The sequence below is a fragment of the Cucurbita pepo genome, unplaced genomic scaffold (genome assembly GCF_002806865.2).
Source record: "Cucurbita pepo subsp. pepo cultivar mu-cu-16 unplaced genomic scaffold, ASM280686v2 Cp4.1_scaffold000215, whole genome shotgun sequence".
Classification (NCBI taxonomy): Eukaryota; Viridiplantae; Streptophyta; class Magnoliopsida; order Cucurbitales; family Cucurbitaceae; genus Cucurbita; species Cucurbita pepo.
The window spans coordinates 39,534-57,801 of NW_019646472.1; the positions used below are offsets into that span (position 1 = coordinate 39,534).

The 18,268-nt window shown below is 34.7% G+C and overlaps 1 long non-coding RNA gene and 1 other non-coding gene across 4 annotated transcripts; one reads left to right on the plus strand and one right to left on the minus strand.

Annotated features, from left to right (window-relative positions):
• The first annotated feature begins 847 nt into the window (after window positions 1-847).
• On the plus strand, window positions 848-920 carry TRNAK-CUU. The gene has a single exon. It is a non-coding gene; the product is annotated as a tRNA-Lys (tRNA).
• Window positions 921-5,866: 4,946 nt separating this feature from the next.
• LOC111784495 lies at window positions 5,867-10,466 on the minus strand. Of its 3 annotated transcripts, none has more exons than XR_002813548.1 (5): window positions 10,377-10,466; window positions 9,764-10,092; window positions 9,354-9,646; window positions 6,345-6,459; window positions 5,867-6,212 (listed from the first exon to the last, which is right to left on the minus strand). It is a non-coding gene; the product is annotated as an uncharacterized LOC111784495 (long non-coding RNA). The 3 variants fall into 3 exon arrangements; XR_002813549.1 differs by lacking the exon at window positions 10,377-10,466 and adding an exon at window positions 9,133-9,212 and having other exon boundaries at window positions 9,764-10,360; XR_002813547.1 differs by lacking the exon at window positions 10,377-10,466 and having other exon boundaries at window positions 9,764-10,360.
• Window positions 10,467-18,268: the final 7,802 nt, after the last annotated feature.

Sequence of the window (18,268 nt, forward strand, 5' to 3'; positions counted from 1 at the left end):
TTTTTTTTTTTTTTTTTTTTTTTTTTTTTTTTTTTTTTTTTTCTTTTTTTTTGTTGAAGTGTATGATTGTCTCTAAATTACATAAGGCTCTACCTAACTTTTTTCCTTCTATTGTTACTAGAATAGTGATCAATCATGGGTCCTTCTGGTTTAATGGAATTTTATTCTTAAGGATTGCACTACATTCTTCATTCATGGCTAGATATTGAATTCCTCAAATTTCTTTCGTGTAGTCAGAATGCCCTTAAAAAACTTAACGTTCTTGCTTTGTGGTGTTGTTTAGATTATTGTAGAAGGTTTTCATTTGTATGCAATGAGGTATTTTGTTATTGGAAAATTTTCTCAGTAATTTCTTGAACCTTTCTCATGCCTCAATCAACGTCTCATCGTCAAATTGTTGAAAAACTACTGCTTAATTTATGAATTTGACATTTCTGGTGGGTGGAAAATACTTGATTAAAAACTTCTCAGCCAAAGTGTTCCACGAGTTAATTGTTCCAAGAGGCAAATTCTTTAACCAAGATTTTGCGGCGTCCCTTAATGAGTAGGAAAATAGACTTAATCTGATCCATTCCTGGTTGACTCCCTGAAATCTGAACGAGTCACTTACACCTATATATGATTTTAAGTGTAAATGAGGATTCTCGAAAGGCAACCCATGAAATTTCTAAATGTTTGCAACATTTGGAGCATCTCTGATTTTAACTTGAACATGGGCAACTTGCAATTCATGCTTGATTATGCATGGATTAAGTTTTTTCGTAGTATTCTTTCAACCTGAGCTATAATGGAAATTGTTATAAGTTTTTATAGACTTAATGACAAATTCGTTAAAATTTAGACAAAAGCCCGTCTATCTCAGTTGGTAGAGCGCAAGGCTCTTGACCTTGTGGTCGTGGGTTCCATCCCCACGGTAGGCGCTTTCATTTAGTTTTTCACAGTCCTCATTATTTAAAAACAATATATTTAACCATTTATGTTTTAATATTTTCCAAAAATTACTTTGAAATGTTAAGCATATGTTTTAATCCTTAAACATAAAAACTATTTATTCCTTAAACATGTTTATTTATGAAAAACAATTTATTTAACTATTTATGTTTCTAACTCTACTAGTTTAGTTTATGAAAAACTTTCCTTATATATAATATTGAGTGAAGGGACTTCAATTTAGAGAATGAATGTCAAATAATACATCATTAAATTAGACATTTTATGAAAATCTTTATGGATACCATCTAAATTGATTTACCACTTCTTAAATCCCAAATATGTAAAATGACCGAAATATCCCCGGGGCCTTTTAAAGTATTTTAAGGTATAAACACTCTCCAAATCATTCATGTGAAGACATGTAAGTGGGGTATCCTATACAATGAGTTTGTATAAGACTGGACCAAGAAATATTTATCTCTCTTTATGAATCCGTTAATTGAGAAGATTAATATTTCACATGATGATTATATGAGACTCGATCTTAATCCTGAGTGAGTTATGAACTCCTACTTGGGAGGGCTTGTCCTTAAATTTATATGGATGAGAATGACTCTTTTAGTCGATTCAATATGCCTACAATTTTGGGGACTTGACCAAATAGGGAGTTGGGAACATAATATCATGAGATGGACTTCACTCCTTTCAATATAAGGAAAGTAGATGAGTTATTCTCTTAAGTACTGATTTCAGAACTTGAACAATGGGGCCCCACCCTCTCATTGGCCCGAGAGAGACTTGGTTTATGATTGGATCATAAACAAATTATTCATTAGAGAATCAGTGGTATTTAAGGTGAAAGATGTAATTACATGGGTAAAACGGACTTTTGACCCAGCTGTAATTATGAACAACTCGTGAAGGATCGACTTGCTTGTAATGATTATATCAATGGACATAACTTGTCCTACAGTGCATAAGAGTGCAACTCTAGGTCTATAGTGGAGTGACCTATGGTTAAGGAATGAAAATTAATTAATTAAAGAGTTTAATTAATTAATTTTGTATCATAATCTATAGGTCTATATGGTCCCCTTGAATCAAAGGTGATGAGATAGCTTTGTTCATATATTTTAGTTGACATGTTGGATGTCATGACTAAAACATAAGAAGATGACAAAAACATGTGAGATGTTTAAGTCAGTAAAAGCTAAATTTAGATAGTTATCTAAACCATCTCCAAATTAAGTATTACAAAATTCAAGAAAAATCTTATTACTAAAGCTATGCTAGGAAATAGTTCCTAATTAGCCATGTCCATGGTAATGAGATAAATTTTCGAAATTATTCTATAGAAAGAAAAATCTAAATGAAAGCAACACTACAAGAAATAGTGTATAAGATAGCTTACGAAAAATGCTATTATAGACTTTTTATAGCGTTTTTCGTACGTCGTGACAGCCCATCTTATTAAAAGTCTGAGACTTTTTATAGCAAGAGTATGAAACTATAACTTATATATGTTGCTATAAAAACATTTTATAGCATTTTATTAAAGCTATGATAGGTTTAACCTAACTAAAAAATTGTGCTATCCTTAAGTTATAATAACATTTTGTTAACGCTATAATATAGTATCTTTAGCTTTGATCTTATACTATAATGTACGTTTGATAACACTTACATTTCGATATATATAAAATTTATTATATATACTCTCGACTAAACTTAAAATTGACATATATGGAATGATATTTCATAACACATTAAGTATAAAAGATTTCTTTTCATAATTGAAATTTCACCATCTATTTACACATTACAAAATAAAGAAATTATTCGAAGGAAACAAGTATTTGTTGTATCTAATTACAAAAAACATAAATCACTGAATCTCCTACAGCTACATCTAGTGTTGTAATCCACAAGAACAGCTTCCCATTGTTTGCTAATCCCCAAGTAAACTTGTACTTTTCATTCCCGGAACCCATTTTACCATGTTTTCGAAGTCTGTTAACTATGAAAGAGGCAAATATTAAATACCCAACTTCCAAGTTAAAATATTTTATACTTAAAGAGATTAATCATACCTTTGAGTGATATTGAGCCATACTTAATAGGCTCACTATATCGCAAGTAACCAAAGTAGCCGTAAGCACTATCCGTCCAAAACAAAACAAGAGAGATTTTAAATTCATTGGCAGCATAGGGGTCATAACATCTCCAACAATGTACCTTACATGCAAGACACACCTATAATTGAATTAATTAAAATGACAATATCTTGTAGTATATGGACAAGCAACTTATATAAAAATAGAACAACTCCAAACTAAGAATGAGATGACCAAATTTTGATAAAAGCATGTGGATGGATATGTGCTTTTAGTTTTAGAATGAGGATTAAAGCAAGAAGTAGGTGCCACAACTAAAGGAAGGTTACTAAACTAACGGCAGCTCTGCATTGTCTTTCCCAAAAACATAAAGCATGTAGTAAATATGTAATAATAAAATAATAATAATAATAATAATAAATAAATAAATAAACTAATTAATTAAAAAAAAAATAGCAGCTTCAAGCTGCTGCCATGGAGAAAGGAGGAAGGGACAGGTGGACTTGGGAGAAAAGAGAGGAAGATGGAGGTGTGGAATGAAGAAGGGTCTGCTAGATGGTGAGGAAGCAAGATAGGGAATGGATTACGATTTGAAACCGAAGGGTAATGGATGGTTGAAACCCAGAAAAAACAGAGGAAGGAGAAACTTACCCATGTGTTCGGTAATTCAAAAGATTCTTCAGCGATTGTGGTGGTAGTGTGCAAACATGAGGATGGGGGAACAAGTGTGATGATTTTCAGCCATTGAAGCTTTAAATTTAAGCTAAATCGAACGTTTATTCGAAGGTAACGAAAAACCCATATCACTGAACCTTTAAATCTTGATATCTTGGTTCATATTGCATAATAAATTATGAAATAGGGCTTGTTAGAACCGTAATTAGGAGATCTTTAGAAGAAATCAGAACGAAATTCGAGCTGTAGAGATGAAATATGGCTTCGGGACATAACGGGCATTAATAGGAAAGTTGGGAAAATTTCAGAAAACGCAAGGAAGAAGAAGAAGCGCGTGCACTACACGCAGGGCGCGTGAGGAGCCATGACTGGGCGTGCTCTTGGTGCGTGGGACAGACACACCGAGAATGTGAGGGCGCGTGAGACCTCATTTCGGCTTCCGGTTTGTCCCGTTCGATTCGTTTTGACCTATTCTACCTAGATTGACCTATACTTACCTTGAAAATGGTGAAATATAGGTCTGATTGGATGAAATTGTGTTGAAATACCCTATTAAACGTACATTCAAGAGAGAAAGGTGTTCGAAATCAGGTAAGTAGCATATCGTTCTTTAAGCTAGTTCTTAACTTGTTTACAACATGTGAGTACGTTGTTTACATGATTAAGAGCTTAGAACGTCCAAATGAGCATTGATGATATTGAATGTTTATTGTATACTGTGACTCCTTGCCTGTGATGTAAGCATGTTATAAATGATTACGGGAATGTTCTATGTGTCGAACATTGTAAATGTATGAAAGCATGCGTCAGATGTGAGTATGCTATTCAGGTTAATGGAAAGGTTATGACTCTAGGATATACTTATAGATCGTGTGCCATGACTTATTTATATGAGTATGATAGTCTACTAATTCCCGCGGAGTTCCTGACCAACGCGTTGTGTGCTAAGTCAGGGAGCATGAGTACTCCTGACCGTTGGTATATGAGATAAACAGGCCGCCAGAGAAATTAGTAGACGGGCCATATTTGACCGAGAGCGAGTCTTACATACGAGTCTGAAAATTCTAGATAAGCATATAAAAAGAGAGTCAGTAACCTAAGCGGGAGGTAGCTGAGATACCTCATTAATGAATAGATGACCCTAGTAAGAGAAACTAGGAGTCAATGACGAATAAAACTTAAAAACACCTGCTAAGCTGGAGGTAGCTGAGATACTTCATTAATGAACAGATGACCGTAGTAAGAGAAACTAGGAGTAGTGACGAATAAAACTTAAAAACACCGGGAAAGATTAGTTATGAATTTATGAAAGATAAAGTTGCTACTGACTGGGTAATTTAATTACTCATCAAAATTACTAACTTTTCTTTCCATTTTTAGTTGATGCAAACCAACGGAAGATGAGGACGAGACCAGCGGGCTAGAGACTATTTAGGAATCCATGTCTGTTTTGTGTACTTATGCTTTCGCTATCAAGAATTTACTTTGGTCGCTTTAAGTTTTAAATAGTACTGATTTTAAATGTTTTACCGGATGTTTTTGAAAATATTTTGAAATTTATGATTGGTTGTTGGAGTTTATTATCAATATTAGTGGTAGCTCCTGTGAATCGTGTTGACGATGAGCGGGTGTTACAAAATACAACAAATGAGTTGCGGAATATAAAGAAAAAAATTCGCTATGATACTTTGTAACAAGTTATAGGTCGCATCAATGACCAAAATTCTTACTTTGACAAATAATATGACACAATACATGTCTTCAAGCTCTTGCACATCTAGATCAACCAAAATAGGCGATGATACATTTGAAATTTCAACTAAAGTTTCATAATATAGAAATATAGGAAGATAGGAAGATTTGATGTCCTAAAAAAAGAAACTTAGGAATGGGTGGAAGTGATTCTTTTATCAAAAATAAAATTATGCAAAAAGAAACAACAATAAAAAAGCTAATGAGATTTATTTGGAATAGTTAGAGCTAGAAACAAAATGGCCATGGACTAAGCCTCCTGCAAAGTGTATCCTCTACTGACAACCATAATATCCTAGGATTGTATTGAACAAAAAGGAGCCAATATTATACTTCTAATATATTAAATCAAACATTTAACAAATTACACATGCACATATTATATATTTTTAATGTTTATATATGAATGGATTCTCATTGCATTCTCAATCATGTTGGCATTTAGTTATACGAAGAAAGCTATGAAGACAAACCGTATGGAAGACAAAATAAATAGAACAGCCAATTCCAAAAGGCACAAACTTCATACTTACAAAACAAAACTCATACTGCCATAAAGAGCTCGTTTGAAGTTATGCGGTACCTCAAGCTTGCTTCAATCAGGAAACATTTGCCTAGTAGGCGTCAACTCGACAATGTGATCACTAACACAAAGAAGCCAATCCATCTTCCTTCACCACCGCATTTTCTTCTCTTATGGAATAAGTTCTAATCGCCATTGTTGCCCAAACAGAGTGACTATAACAAAACAATGGGAAAGGGAATCAACATTATACTCTGTAACGAATGTCAATCCTAGATAGAATATAAGGTAATATGTCAATCCTAGATAAAATATCAGGCAATGAGTGGAAAAGAGACAAAGCATACCCCCAAAGATTTGTAATGGCATTAGATATAGCCAATGCCATACAAATCACATTTCTGCAGCCGTCATATCTTCTCCAAGCAAGAGTTTAGAAAAACTTTCCTTCAACATCTCAATCTATATATGTAACACCCCAAAAATGAAAGGAATTAGGTCCAACAAGAATAAACGGCCCATGTAAAACCCAAATGATTAAAAGGGGAGGAATTAAAGGATTAAGCAAGGATGATGCGTTAAGAGTTTAAGACCTATGGAAAAAGGATTGGGAAGTAAAATTGAGTGAAAAGGGCAAAAAATTCATTTTTCTAATTATTAAGGACCTTCCCGGATTTTTAGTTGCTTATCTAGAAGGAATTTCCAGATGTTCAAGAAGGAAAAAATGACCAACATGAGATGAAGGGATTTTAGAAAAATTATGGATTTTTCAGGAAAAATAATATTAAAATATTCGAAAAGCGGCAAATGACCCAAATACCCATGGAAGAATGTATAATTATGAAAATGCCCCTCTGATCAGAAACAGAGCATCTAAGTGACCATCTGAGAAATATCTCACGAAACTCAAATCCCAGCCGTTGGATCTTCCTCAAATTTGGATATGATCTAGAAGAGGGACAAATCATCACATCCAACGGCTATTATGCAAAACTAAAGTCGGCGAGGCTCTGACCGGAGTAGATATTTCTGACGGATTTTTTGGAAAATTCAACCGCCAATTCACAATGATTCTGGAGCTTCAATGTCGGTTTAAGCTCCTCCTATAAAGTCTGAAGTAGGGGCAACAATATGGAACAAGACTCGAGCAAGGTCGAGCACNGTATACCACGAGATCCCTATTCCTCTTAAGGTGAGATGCCCAGCTATATGTACCACAAGCAGGTTGTCATGATGGACTTATTATTTTCCTCACCTAAATGAGATGCCCTGCAACATGGTATGCTAGCAAGATACCACGTNCACAAATCCGACGTTTCAGGTGAGTTGCATACCGAGAACGATTTCTGAAAATTAAGGTTCCNGTATGCTAGCAAGATACCACGTTTGTGGAAATGTCACCTATGCACTCATGGGGAGAAAACTAAGGGTTACTTTGAAAGTGTTTTCAGGACTAAAACACAATATATGACATGACAACCTCTAAGGATTAGNTAATTCCTATAGCTTGAGGAAAGGATATGTAAAAAGTTCCATGAAGAAATCGGGCCTTGAAAACCCCTAGAATCGGCTATCCGATAAGAAATCCCCTGTTTTAGCTCCGGCGAGGAAAATGATTTTGGACGAACTTTGGAGGCTAATATCTTAGGCTATGATCCACGAAAAGGTATGAAATCAATCCCAAGATCTTCCTTGTAATATCATCGTTAAGTTTCATGAATAAATCAAGGGGCTAAACGAAGATTTCGGGGCTGTGGAAGGCCACTTTCAGACAGTGGCGCAAAGGATGCGCGCGTCTTCTTCCTGTCCAGAGGAAGAAGACGATGACGTGGCCGGTTCAGTTGAACCGGCCAAGTCAGCCCAAAATCTGACCTTTCCTCGGTATTTCTCAATTTTAACCCCCTTCCAAGCCGGTTCTCATAACAACCTTATTGTTCTAGAAACTAGACACAATGAGGAGTCTATGGAAGGAAATTTGAAGTAATTTGGATACCGGAAGCTCAAGACGGAAGGTCCCGAACGTCGACGATGAGGTAAGTAGCCACCTTGGACTTTTCTTAAGAAATACTTGTAGGAATCGCTTGGATTTTTATATGAACCCTAAACCAAGTATGACACAAGGATATATGAAAGAAAAATCTAAAGAACCTTGAGTTAAGGCCTTAAACCGACCAAATTGCTCGGGATTTAAGGAACGTTAAGATAACCCATTAAATGAGCTCTAATGCCTATGAAATTTTAATGATGAGCATATTATAGCATGTTTAGGTTATGTGTGAAATTTAGTGGTCAATGGATAAGGATAAGTAGGTAAACCAAGAAACAGGGCNGTCATGTTCATGCATGTATCGATCACCTGACCTTTATGGTCTATCATGGGGAGAACCTATGGCCACGATGNAAAATGCTATAAAACTCTACAATAGATCTTATTGTATGATGGTTGATGAGGTGGTGAAGCTTGAAAGCCAGTGGAACTCGTTAAGTAACAAAACCAAGAATTAGGGGTAAAATGACCATAATGCCCTTACGGAAGACTACCTACTGGTTAAGCCCTAAATGACCTCTCAACATTATGAAATGTTGTATNGTCTATCATTGGGAGAACCTTTATCGATCACCTGACCTTTATGGTCTATCATGACTTAGACTACGCTGCTTGGAACATAAGAAGCCTTGAGCGTAGGTTTTAAGACTGTGTCGCTTGGAACGTATAAAGCCTCGGACACAGGTTGACAAGTTTATGTCTAGTACCGTAAATCTTAAGGGGAGTATCTTGGAGAACGAATTAAGAAACATAACAAGAACTTACGACAAGAACAAGAACACAAAAAGTGTGGTACCCTAGCATATCAAGGACACGATTAAGAGCCTACAAGTAGGCTACTTACTGAGTCTTGTACTCATTCCTTATTCTCCATTTGTTTTTCAGGAAATAAGGAGCTGGTCGAGGTTGGGAGCGGACTCTGGAGCAGGTGCCATAGACAAACCTCACCCGTCGTCCTTCTACCTTTTTGTGTCGTCCCTTAACTTGTGTTTTAACTGTTGTGTTGTATTGTGTTCTAAAATACTTTGTATAAACTTTATTTTGATATGTTTTAAGTTTTGGTTGTTTTATTTTGTTGAAAAATTTACCCGTCTTTTTAGAGTCATCGAGTCAGTCTGGTCCTTATCAGAGCCCAAGGTTTCTCTATGGCCCAGCTCAAGGAAACGCCCTGCCAAGACCAGGTAAGTATGCCTGAAGACTCTTAAGATTAAGTATGCCTAGAACCTTAAGTTATTGGGCACATGATCAAGGGTTATTATTTAAGATAAGACTTAAGATAACGTGAAGACCCCAAAGGCAAGTAAGTAACCTTGAGTGTTCTTCTAGTACGAAGAACATGCCACCAAGAAAAGAACCCTATTTATGCAAGGAAGCTGAAGGATGGCTTCAAGAATTCCACATAAGGAGCCCCTGAAAAAGGAATGGCTCAAGCTTAGAACGTAGAAACAGAAACACAACAAGAGCCTAACCCAAGTCATGCTACGCTTCAAGGACAGTCCCCCTTCATGTTCACTAGAATCTCTATTGGCTTTCTTGAAATCAACCCTGGAAAGTCCCCCTTCATGTTCACTAGAATCTCTATTGGCTTTCTTGAAATCAACCCTGGAAATTCAGGCTAGCCATATAGTAAAGGTCCTTACAATATAATCCCCACACACCATTAAAATATAAAAACAATTTATATGGAGAAACTTACACAGAAAAGAGGGCCAAAATTACCTGACGATGAAGATACTTTCTTCTTCAGCTTCCTATTATCAACATAGTGTCTTTCTTCTTTATCAGCAACATTAGGTATTAGGTTAATACAATCGGGTCCATTAGCCTTTCAAGTTGGCCAACTCAATGAAGAAAGGAAGATAGTCCTCAGAGCCACTGTGACTGTGCTCCTAAAGCCCTGTGGTCTCCAATGTAAGAAAATCAGAGCTTGAGCTAATCTCACGTCCTTGTTCTTCAATCAAATGGTCAAACGTCTCATTTTCAGGCACAAGTGACCAATTCCATTGCACACTCTCCTCCATTACAATTTTCCCTCCTCAATCACAACCCTAGCACAAAATCAAAGCAACCCACTTAGACTCCACCTACTAGAAGCCTTATCAATCCAAACTCTTCTGCAAATCAAGCACAAAACATAATTTTTGGACAGAAATTTCAACATCGAGAAAGCCAAATCAAAGAATATGGGGTTCCAAATGATTTAAGGCCACTATTATTAAAGCTAAAAGATAGAGAAAGATAGCCATAAAAAAAAAAAATCAAAGAAAAAGAAGAAATAGGTCGGAGTAGGAAAAAATTGGAATTAAAAAAAAAAAACACTTGTTCATCTCACAATTGCCTTCGAACTAAAAAACACATAGCAGAAGGTCCTCCCAACAAAGAGCTACAAATGCTCCTCCCACAAAGAGCGACAAATCATATTTGAAGATGAAGAAGAAATTAGGGTTTAGAAATTTTGGATTGAGAGAGAAACAGAACCGAAGTCAGAATAAGAAGGGGCCCGAGAGAATAAAGGTAGAAGGAGCAAAATAAAAAATGAATGATAAATAATAATAAATAAAAAACGGGCCCTAAATCAAATTTTGTTGGGCCTACTTCTTTTTGAAGGCCTTCTATAGCATGATTTGAAAAATGCTATAAGGAAAAGCTTTTTTTTTTTTTCAAATTTGAGTTACTAGATTTTTTGTGGAGACTAGATGACACTACTTGAATAGTTGATATAAGATCTACTATCAAGATTTGCTCTTTAGTACATTTATATGAATTCTTGTAAAATACTTGATGAGGTAGAATAGATTCTACTAGTTGACACTAGAAAATCAATCTGGGTGTAGTGGGAAACATTAAGATGTTAAGTAAAAATTGTTAGGTTGAACATGGTGTTTTTAGAAACCATGAGAGAAATTCAATTTCTCAAACGTTATTAGTAAGTAGTCACTAATAATTCATAGGGTAGGAATTACTTTCAACTATTAAAGTTTATATTTTTAAAATTGTTTGAAAATATGTTCAGATTAAATGAAGTACAATTAGTATATGTTAAAACGTTAACACGGTTGGGTTTTATGTCCTAAAACTCATAGTTTGTAAACAAAAAGATATTCTATTTTCAATAAAGTTATTATTGTTGTTTATTCAGTAAAGATTGTTATTGAATAAAGTGAACTTTACGATCATTAATCTAAATCCAATAAACTAAGAACACTCTGGCTATAGTATGATTACTTGAACTATATGTAGAGACATAAGAGTGGATCAAGTTCAAGTATATAGTCAAAATGATCTATAGTATAAGGATAAGGCTGAGTACCTTATTCTGGGGACACTATGGATGCGGCCCACTTTTGTATATGATATAAACAATGTGATCACTAAATTGTACATGTGGAGACATGTGAGTGGGGGCGTCCTATGCAATGAGTATTGCATAAGATCGGACCATGAAGAAAACCACTCTCACTTTATAATGTCGTTTACTGTTGAGACTGATTTTCTTTTCATTCGATAACCTAGGTAACTCGGTTTTAATCCTGAGCTAACCATGAACTCCTGTTTATTCGGAATTATCCTTAGATTTGCATGGGTGAGAGTGGCTCTAGTTCGCCGACTCAACAGGCCTCCCATTTCAGGGGTAAGACTGGGTGAATGGCTGGGGACGTGGGGTGCAAGACGGAATTCACTCCTACCCACTTTTAGGGATAGAAGAAAGGTAGTTCCCTTAAGCACTGACTCCAGGTCTTGAACAAGGGGCCCCACCCTCTCATTGGCCTGAGAGGGATTCGGTTTACTGGTTGGACCACAAACCAATTGTTTATTAGAGGATCAGTGAGACATAAGGAACAAGAAGTAACTTCAGGGGTAAAACGGTAAATTGACCCAGCTCTAGTTACGAACAACCTGTGAAGGATCGACTTACTAATCATGGTTATATCAGATGGACAGAAATATATCTATAGTGAGGGGAGTGCAACTACTAGGCTATAGTGGAGTGTCCTAGTAGTTAACGAATGTTGGTTAACCAGGTTAATGAGTTTAATCGGTTAATCTTGAATCGTTGGAGCCCATGATCTATAGGTCCATTAGGTCCCTCTGCTAGCTCATATCGGACTAAACCATAGAACAGTGTGACGAGTGAGTTCGAAGTGTTCGAATTCAAATTAGGGAATATGCGTTACATATATACGATATATTTAACCGCAATTTTATTTTATTTACGAAATAAGCGAAAAGAGAGAATCTGAGATATTTAAATAAGATTTAAATATCTTAATCAATTATGTGTCGGAATTGACTGGGATTGGCATTTGAATTAATATTAAATATTAATTAAATTGTTTAATTAATTATTTAATGTTACTTTAATTTGAAATTCATTATTCAAATTAATTGTTGAATTAAAATGAAGAAAGTCAAAATGTTGACTTTCATCTAATTAAAATGAAGAAAGTCAAAATGTTGACTTTCATCTAATGGAAAAATCATGTTAGTGGAATTTTGAGGTGTCAAAATTTGGTTTAACCAAACTTGCATGTTTGCCAAATAAACCCCACAAGTTTGAGTGGAATTTTGAGTGTCAAAATTTGGTTAACTCAAACATGCATGCTTGCCACATAATCCCAAACATTTGAGTGGAATTTTAAGTGTCAAGATTTGGTGATCTCAAGTTTGCATGAACATGCAAACTTGACTCTTTAAATAGAGTGATCATGATACTTGGAAGGGATTCTTCATCTTGATGAAAAACCTCTCACAAGCACTCTCTTTCACGTATACAAAATCCCTCCCAAGTTTAGTCACTCACCGGATTCCACAATCCCGTTCTAAGGCCGGAGAATAGTGGAGAAGACACTAGTGGTGGTTCGAAATCGGTTCGTGAGGCAAAAGGAGTTTGAACTACAAAAGGTTAGTATTTAAACTCATTAAGTTTTAATACTTATGAACATGCTAGTTATATACTATAATTGATGTTCTAAAAGTGCCTAAGATCCAAATTGCTTCCGCATGTGTTATATTAACACCATCAAACACTTACTATACCTTCGAAATATTGAGATATTCATAATTAGAGAATCAAGAATAAGAAAACAAATTGTTCTCCTAAAGGATGATACTTGTCTTTGGCAGTCAATTTGATTAACATCAAATGGAATAAAATGAAAAGACTAGTAAAAGATAATTCTCTAAACGTTGGAGTTAATTACTTTACATGTGTGTGGATCTTGCTTTTCACCCAAAATAATCATTGACTTTTATTGAAGAGGCTACAAGACAAAAGATATTTTTACTAAATGCATCTTAGTCTATTTTTTGAAATGATAAAAAAAAAAAAAAAAAAAAAAAAAAATTATAGTTGAAATCCATTTATGTAAATCTATCCAGACATTATGATCAAATCATAATGAATAGCATGAGAACCTTGTATACTAAAATTAGTTGATAGAAAGTTGAATTGATTTCCAACTCTATAGTCATGTAGTCATTACCAAACTCTTGTTAGGATATGAAATAGGGATTGCATAGTGAATATGATTGCCTTCAAAATTGTCTATGAGACAATTTTTAGGATTATGAGAATGTAGTAAACTTAGTTTACAACACTTCAATAATTGTAATCAAGCATATACGGTGAGACAAATATGTACAAAATCATGCCTAAGTGTAGGCTACTCCAAAAGAGAAACAAAATAGTTTTTGTTTAATTCTAAATAGTAAAAGATATTTGTATGGCAAATGTAATTTTCTAAAGGATCCTTTGATAAGGTGTGATAGTGTTAATTAAATAGTTCCAAGTGAAGCCGTTGAGCATTATTGGGAGTGAGTCCCACATTCACTCATTTAGATCATCGGTTTATAAGTGAGGAATACTATCTCCATTGGTACGAGACCTTTTGGGAAGCCCAAAGCAAAGCCATAAGAGCTTATGCTCAAAGTGGACAATATCATACCATTGTGGAGAGTCGTGATTTCTAACATGGTATTAGAGTCATGCCTTAAACTTATCCATGTCAATAGAATCTTCAAATATCAAACAAAGAATTGTGAGCCTTGAAGGTGTAGTCAAAAGTGACTAAAGTGTCGAACAAAGAGTGTACTTTGTTTGAGGGCTCCAGAGAAAGGAGTCGAGCCTCGATTATGCTCAACATCTCCAGAGAATTCTCGAAACTCTTCTTCTCCAATCCATTTGGGATTTTCTTTCAAGAGGCTCCCACAAGCCTTGACCTTGTGTTTGAGTCATAGCAAGGAAGATCTCGTGGAATGTTGAAAAACCTTTGAGGAAGATCTAGTGGTCAAGAGGCTCACACAAGCAACCTTGTGTTCGCGTCATAGCAAGGAAAATCTCGTGGAATGTTGAAAAACCTTTGAGGAAGATCTCGTGGTCAAGAGGCTCCCACAAGCGACCTTGTGTTCGAGTCATAGCAAGGAAGTTCTCGTGGAATGTTGAAAAACCTTTCAGGAAGATCTTGTGGAATGTTGAAGAACCTTTGCATGGTAGGAATACTTCAAGGAGTCTTCCAAGCTAGGGTTTCTACAAAGGTAGAGTTCTCTCTCGTATTTATTGCTTTTCTTTTTAATTTTCAATAAAATCAAAACGGTTTCCAATGCTTCCGCTACGTGGATGAAGAGTTCATGCACTTCAAAATATATTCAAGACTTCATGTTGAATAGAGTAAGTTTGGAACCTAAACCAAGTAAGGGCCTAAGAAACGTTGAAAGAAGTACCTCAAGTAACTCTTACTCAAGATCTAAGATTCTTCTAAAATAATCTAAAGAATACACTACCAATAACTCATGTTTGTTACTATGTTCTGTAGAGCTTAAGAAGGTCAATGCATGCATGTTATCTAAGGTAATGTGTGAATGATGTATAGGGTCGTGTCATAAGAATGATTTAAAGATTAAAATTATAGAAATCTCAAGCATTTTGTGTGTACATATACATTGGGTTACTTCAACAATGATGAGTACAGGCGCCTACACGATGATGATGATCATCATCATAACCCACGTGACACTTAGGGGTATGCTGACCTACGGACATCACTACATACAACTAGCTTGACTATGGTGGGTCCAGGGGAAGTGCAAATCGGGATCCACACTCGCATGTGTGGTTCGTGTGTAGGAAAGTACTACAAATCCAACTTGTCTAGATTGGAGGCCAGCCCTATGTGGTTTTAACGATAAGTCTCTAGATCATGAGTTGCATGTGTTTGTATTCTCGGACCTCAATAGTGGGGTCACTTATTGAGTATGTCTTAAAATACTCAAGCCGTGTGTTACTTCTATTTAAAGTAAAGGCAAGGCACCCTGCACGACTGACAACGACATTGCAAGTAGATACCATGACACGTGCATGAGATAGTGGTATTATTTTCTTAGTTTTAGGTTAGTACATGGTGTTTTTGCTTTTAATGTTTTACTTCATTTATTATTATTTTTTTATATTGTTTGAAAGATACTTTTCGAACATATAAGTCCATGATAGTGTTTTAAAACGAAGTTTTAAATGTTCAGTTTCACATAAGAGCTAGACTATGATAACGGTTGCGACTATAAGTTAGTAGAAATCTAGGGTCGTTGCATGACCCAAGACTCTAGCAGTAAAATATGAAAGATGACCTCAATGATTAACTTAAAAGAATTCAAAAGATTCCATGAACTCAAGAGTGGTTGACAAATATAATGTCACAGCTCATGAGAATGATTTGTTATACGAATAAGATATATTTACTTTAAGGTTATTGATTCTAAGCATGTCATGAATATGGAGTGTTACCAGTATGCATTACCCTAAAGTTAGCTCATGAGATTATGGCAAGATTTACTAGCCTAAGGATATGAATAAGATATGAATAAAATAGGAAAATTATAACCCAAACTTTTAAGACTTAATAATCTACCCAACACATAATTTTTTATTTATTATATATAGTTAAAATTCTTCCATTTTTAATTGAATAATTTTTATTTAAAAAAAAATACTTTTAGGCAATAATATAATATAATATTCTACCGATTAATTTCTAAAACTTTAAAATTCTTAAAAAAATGAAAAAAAAAAAAAAAACTTTAACATGGAAGCTAGAAATATATAATATAATAGAATATAATCAACCATCGCTATTAGGAACCATTTATATAAAAATTTTCTCTTCATTTTCTCTTCATTTATATAAAAATTCTTCCTTATTGACTCCTACAAAATAATTTTTTTTTTTTTTTCACATTTTTAAAAATGGGCCCACACATATCTTCCCTAAAACTCATTCTTGATTAAAATTTAAAGTTCAATTATTATATTATTTTTTGTTCAAATATTGATTTAAGAAAAACATACAAGGTTAGATTTCGAAGCTCAGTTGATTAGAGAATTGGTCTTATGAGCCGAAGGTCACGAGTTTGAACCCCGTCGAAACCAAAGAGTTAGAACCAAACACAATCACTATAGAGTTAGTGATGAAAATGATTTTATGGAAAGGCTACAAATTGTATATATATGAGTAGCTATCCACTAAGGTCTTTTTATTACGGTTGCTCTAACAAATTGTATATATATGAGTAGCTATCCACTAAAGTCCTTTTATTATGGTTGCTATAACTATATAAATATTTGCGTATGAGAAGTCAATAGGGAATATCTTACTTATTATTTTTAATACTCACCCAATATTAAAAATAGTTTGAAGGTAAGTTCATTGTTGTGGAACCGGAGTTTTAGGTTTTGTAATTAGACCAAAATATTTTAGGAAGAAACTTTACACTTTGATAAGAAAATAAAAAAAGAAAGTTAATCGTAGATGTTTATTTTAGTCAAACTTTGAAGACGTTTATTTCTTTCCATAGTTAACAAAATAGAATGAAATTAAGTTTTTTGCATTGTTATTAATACTCTTCAACTTCGATGAAAGTACAGAAGTGAATCGAGTCACGACCTGATTATTTAGAATGCTTGAAGCACTGATTGTAACTGGGGTTGACTCGGTGGATATAGAATGACGGTAAAAAATTTCACAATACAAAACAAGAATTATTTAAAACATAATATACATATATATATTTACGCTATATCAAAATAGAGCTCATACATAAGTAGTTTTAAATACAAAATATAGAACAGAGAAAACAACCAAACAAAAAGAAGGTCAGAGGTTATTGTGAGGCTTGTCTATGTCATCTCTTCCCAAGTACGCCCCCATCCTTGACTAGCTTCTTGTATCGAAAAAATATTAAAAACATGGAGTGAGTATAAAAACTCGGTAAATTATTTACTTATCGACTTTTAATCAGGTCCTTTGTATGCTAGGTACCACACTATTTTAAGACTTGTTCTTATTCTTGTCCTAAGAACTTAGGCCCCTAGGTTCTATACTTGAGTTGGAAGTTGTTGTCATGATCTAGCCAAAGAACTTTGGTCTTGTATTCAGAGGTCTTAATCTTGGTTCTGATCTAAAGGCTCTTGGTTCTTAGAGATGAGAACTTGGATTTTGATCCATGTTCTAGTTTTTCTCTATGTTCTTGACCTTAGTCTTGTTCTTGGTTCTTTCTTTAATATTTTTCTATTCCCTAAAACACTCCCGTAGGATCTACAGTATGAGCCATGAACCCAACAACCTATGTCCAAGGGTTCATCTATTCAAAGTAACACCGTCTGTACTTATGTCCAAAATTTCTTGTATTCTAAGTGATGTAGGTTCANGCTAAATTAGGGGCATGACTTTGATACCATGTTAGAAATCACGACCCTCCACAATGGTATGATANAGAGATGAGAACTTGGATTTTGATCCATGTTCTAGTTTTTCTCTATGTTCTTGACCTTAGTCTTGTTCTTGGTTCTTTCTTTAATATTTTTCTATTCCCTAAAACACTCCCGTAGGATCTACAGTATGAGCCATGAACCCAACAACCTATGTCCAAGGGTTCATCTATTCAAAGTAACACCGTCTGTACTTATGTCCAAAATTTCTTGTATTCTAAGTGATGTAGGTTCAACATACATCCAAGGTTTCATGTGTTGTCTCTTATACAGTCTGAAAGCTATGCCCAATGCTTCTTACAAGTGGTGTAGTTTTAAATCTGTCTCCAAGGCTTCTTACTTTTAAAGCGATATAGTTTGAAAACCTATGCCCAAGGCTTCTCACGTTCCAAGTGACATAGTCTGAATACCTACACCCTATTAGAAATCACGATCCTCTATAATGGTATGGAATTGTTAACTTTTGG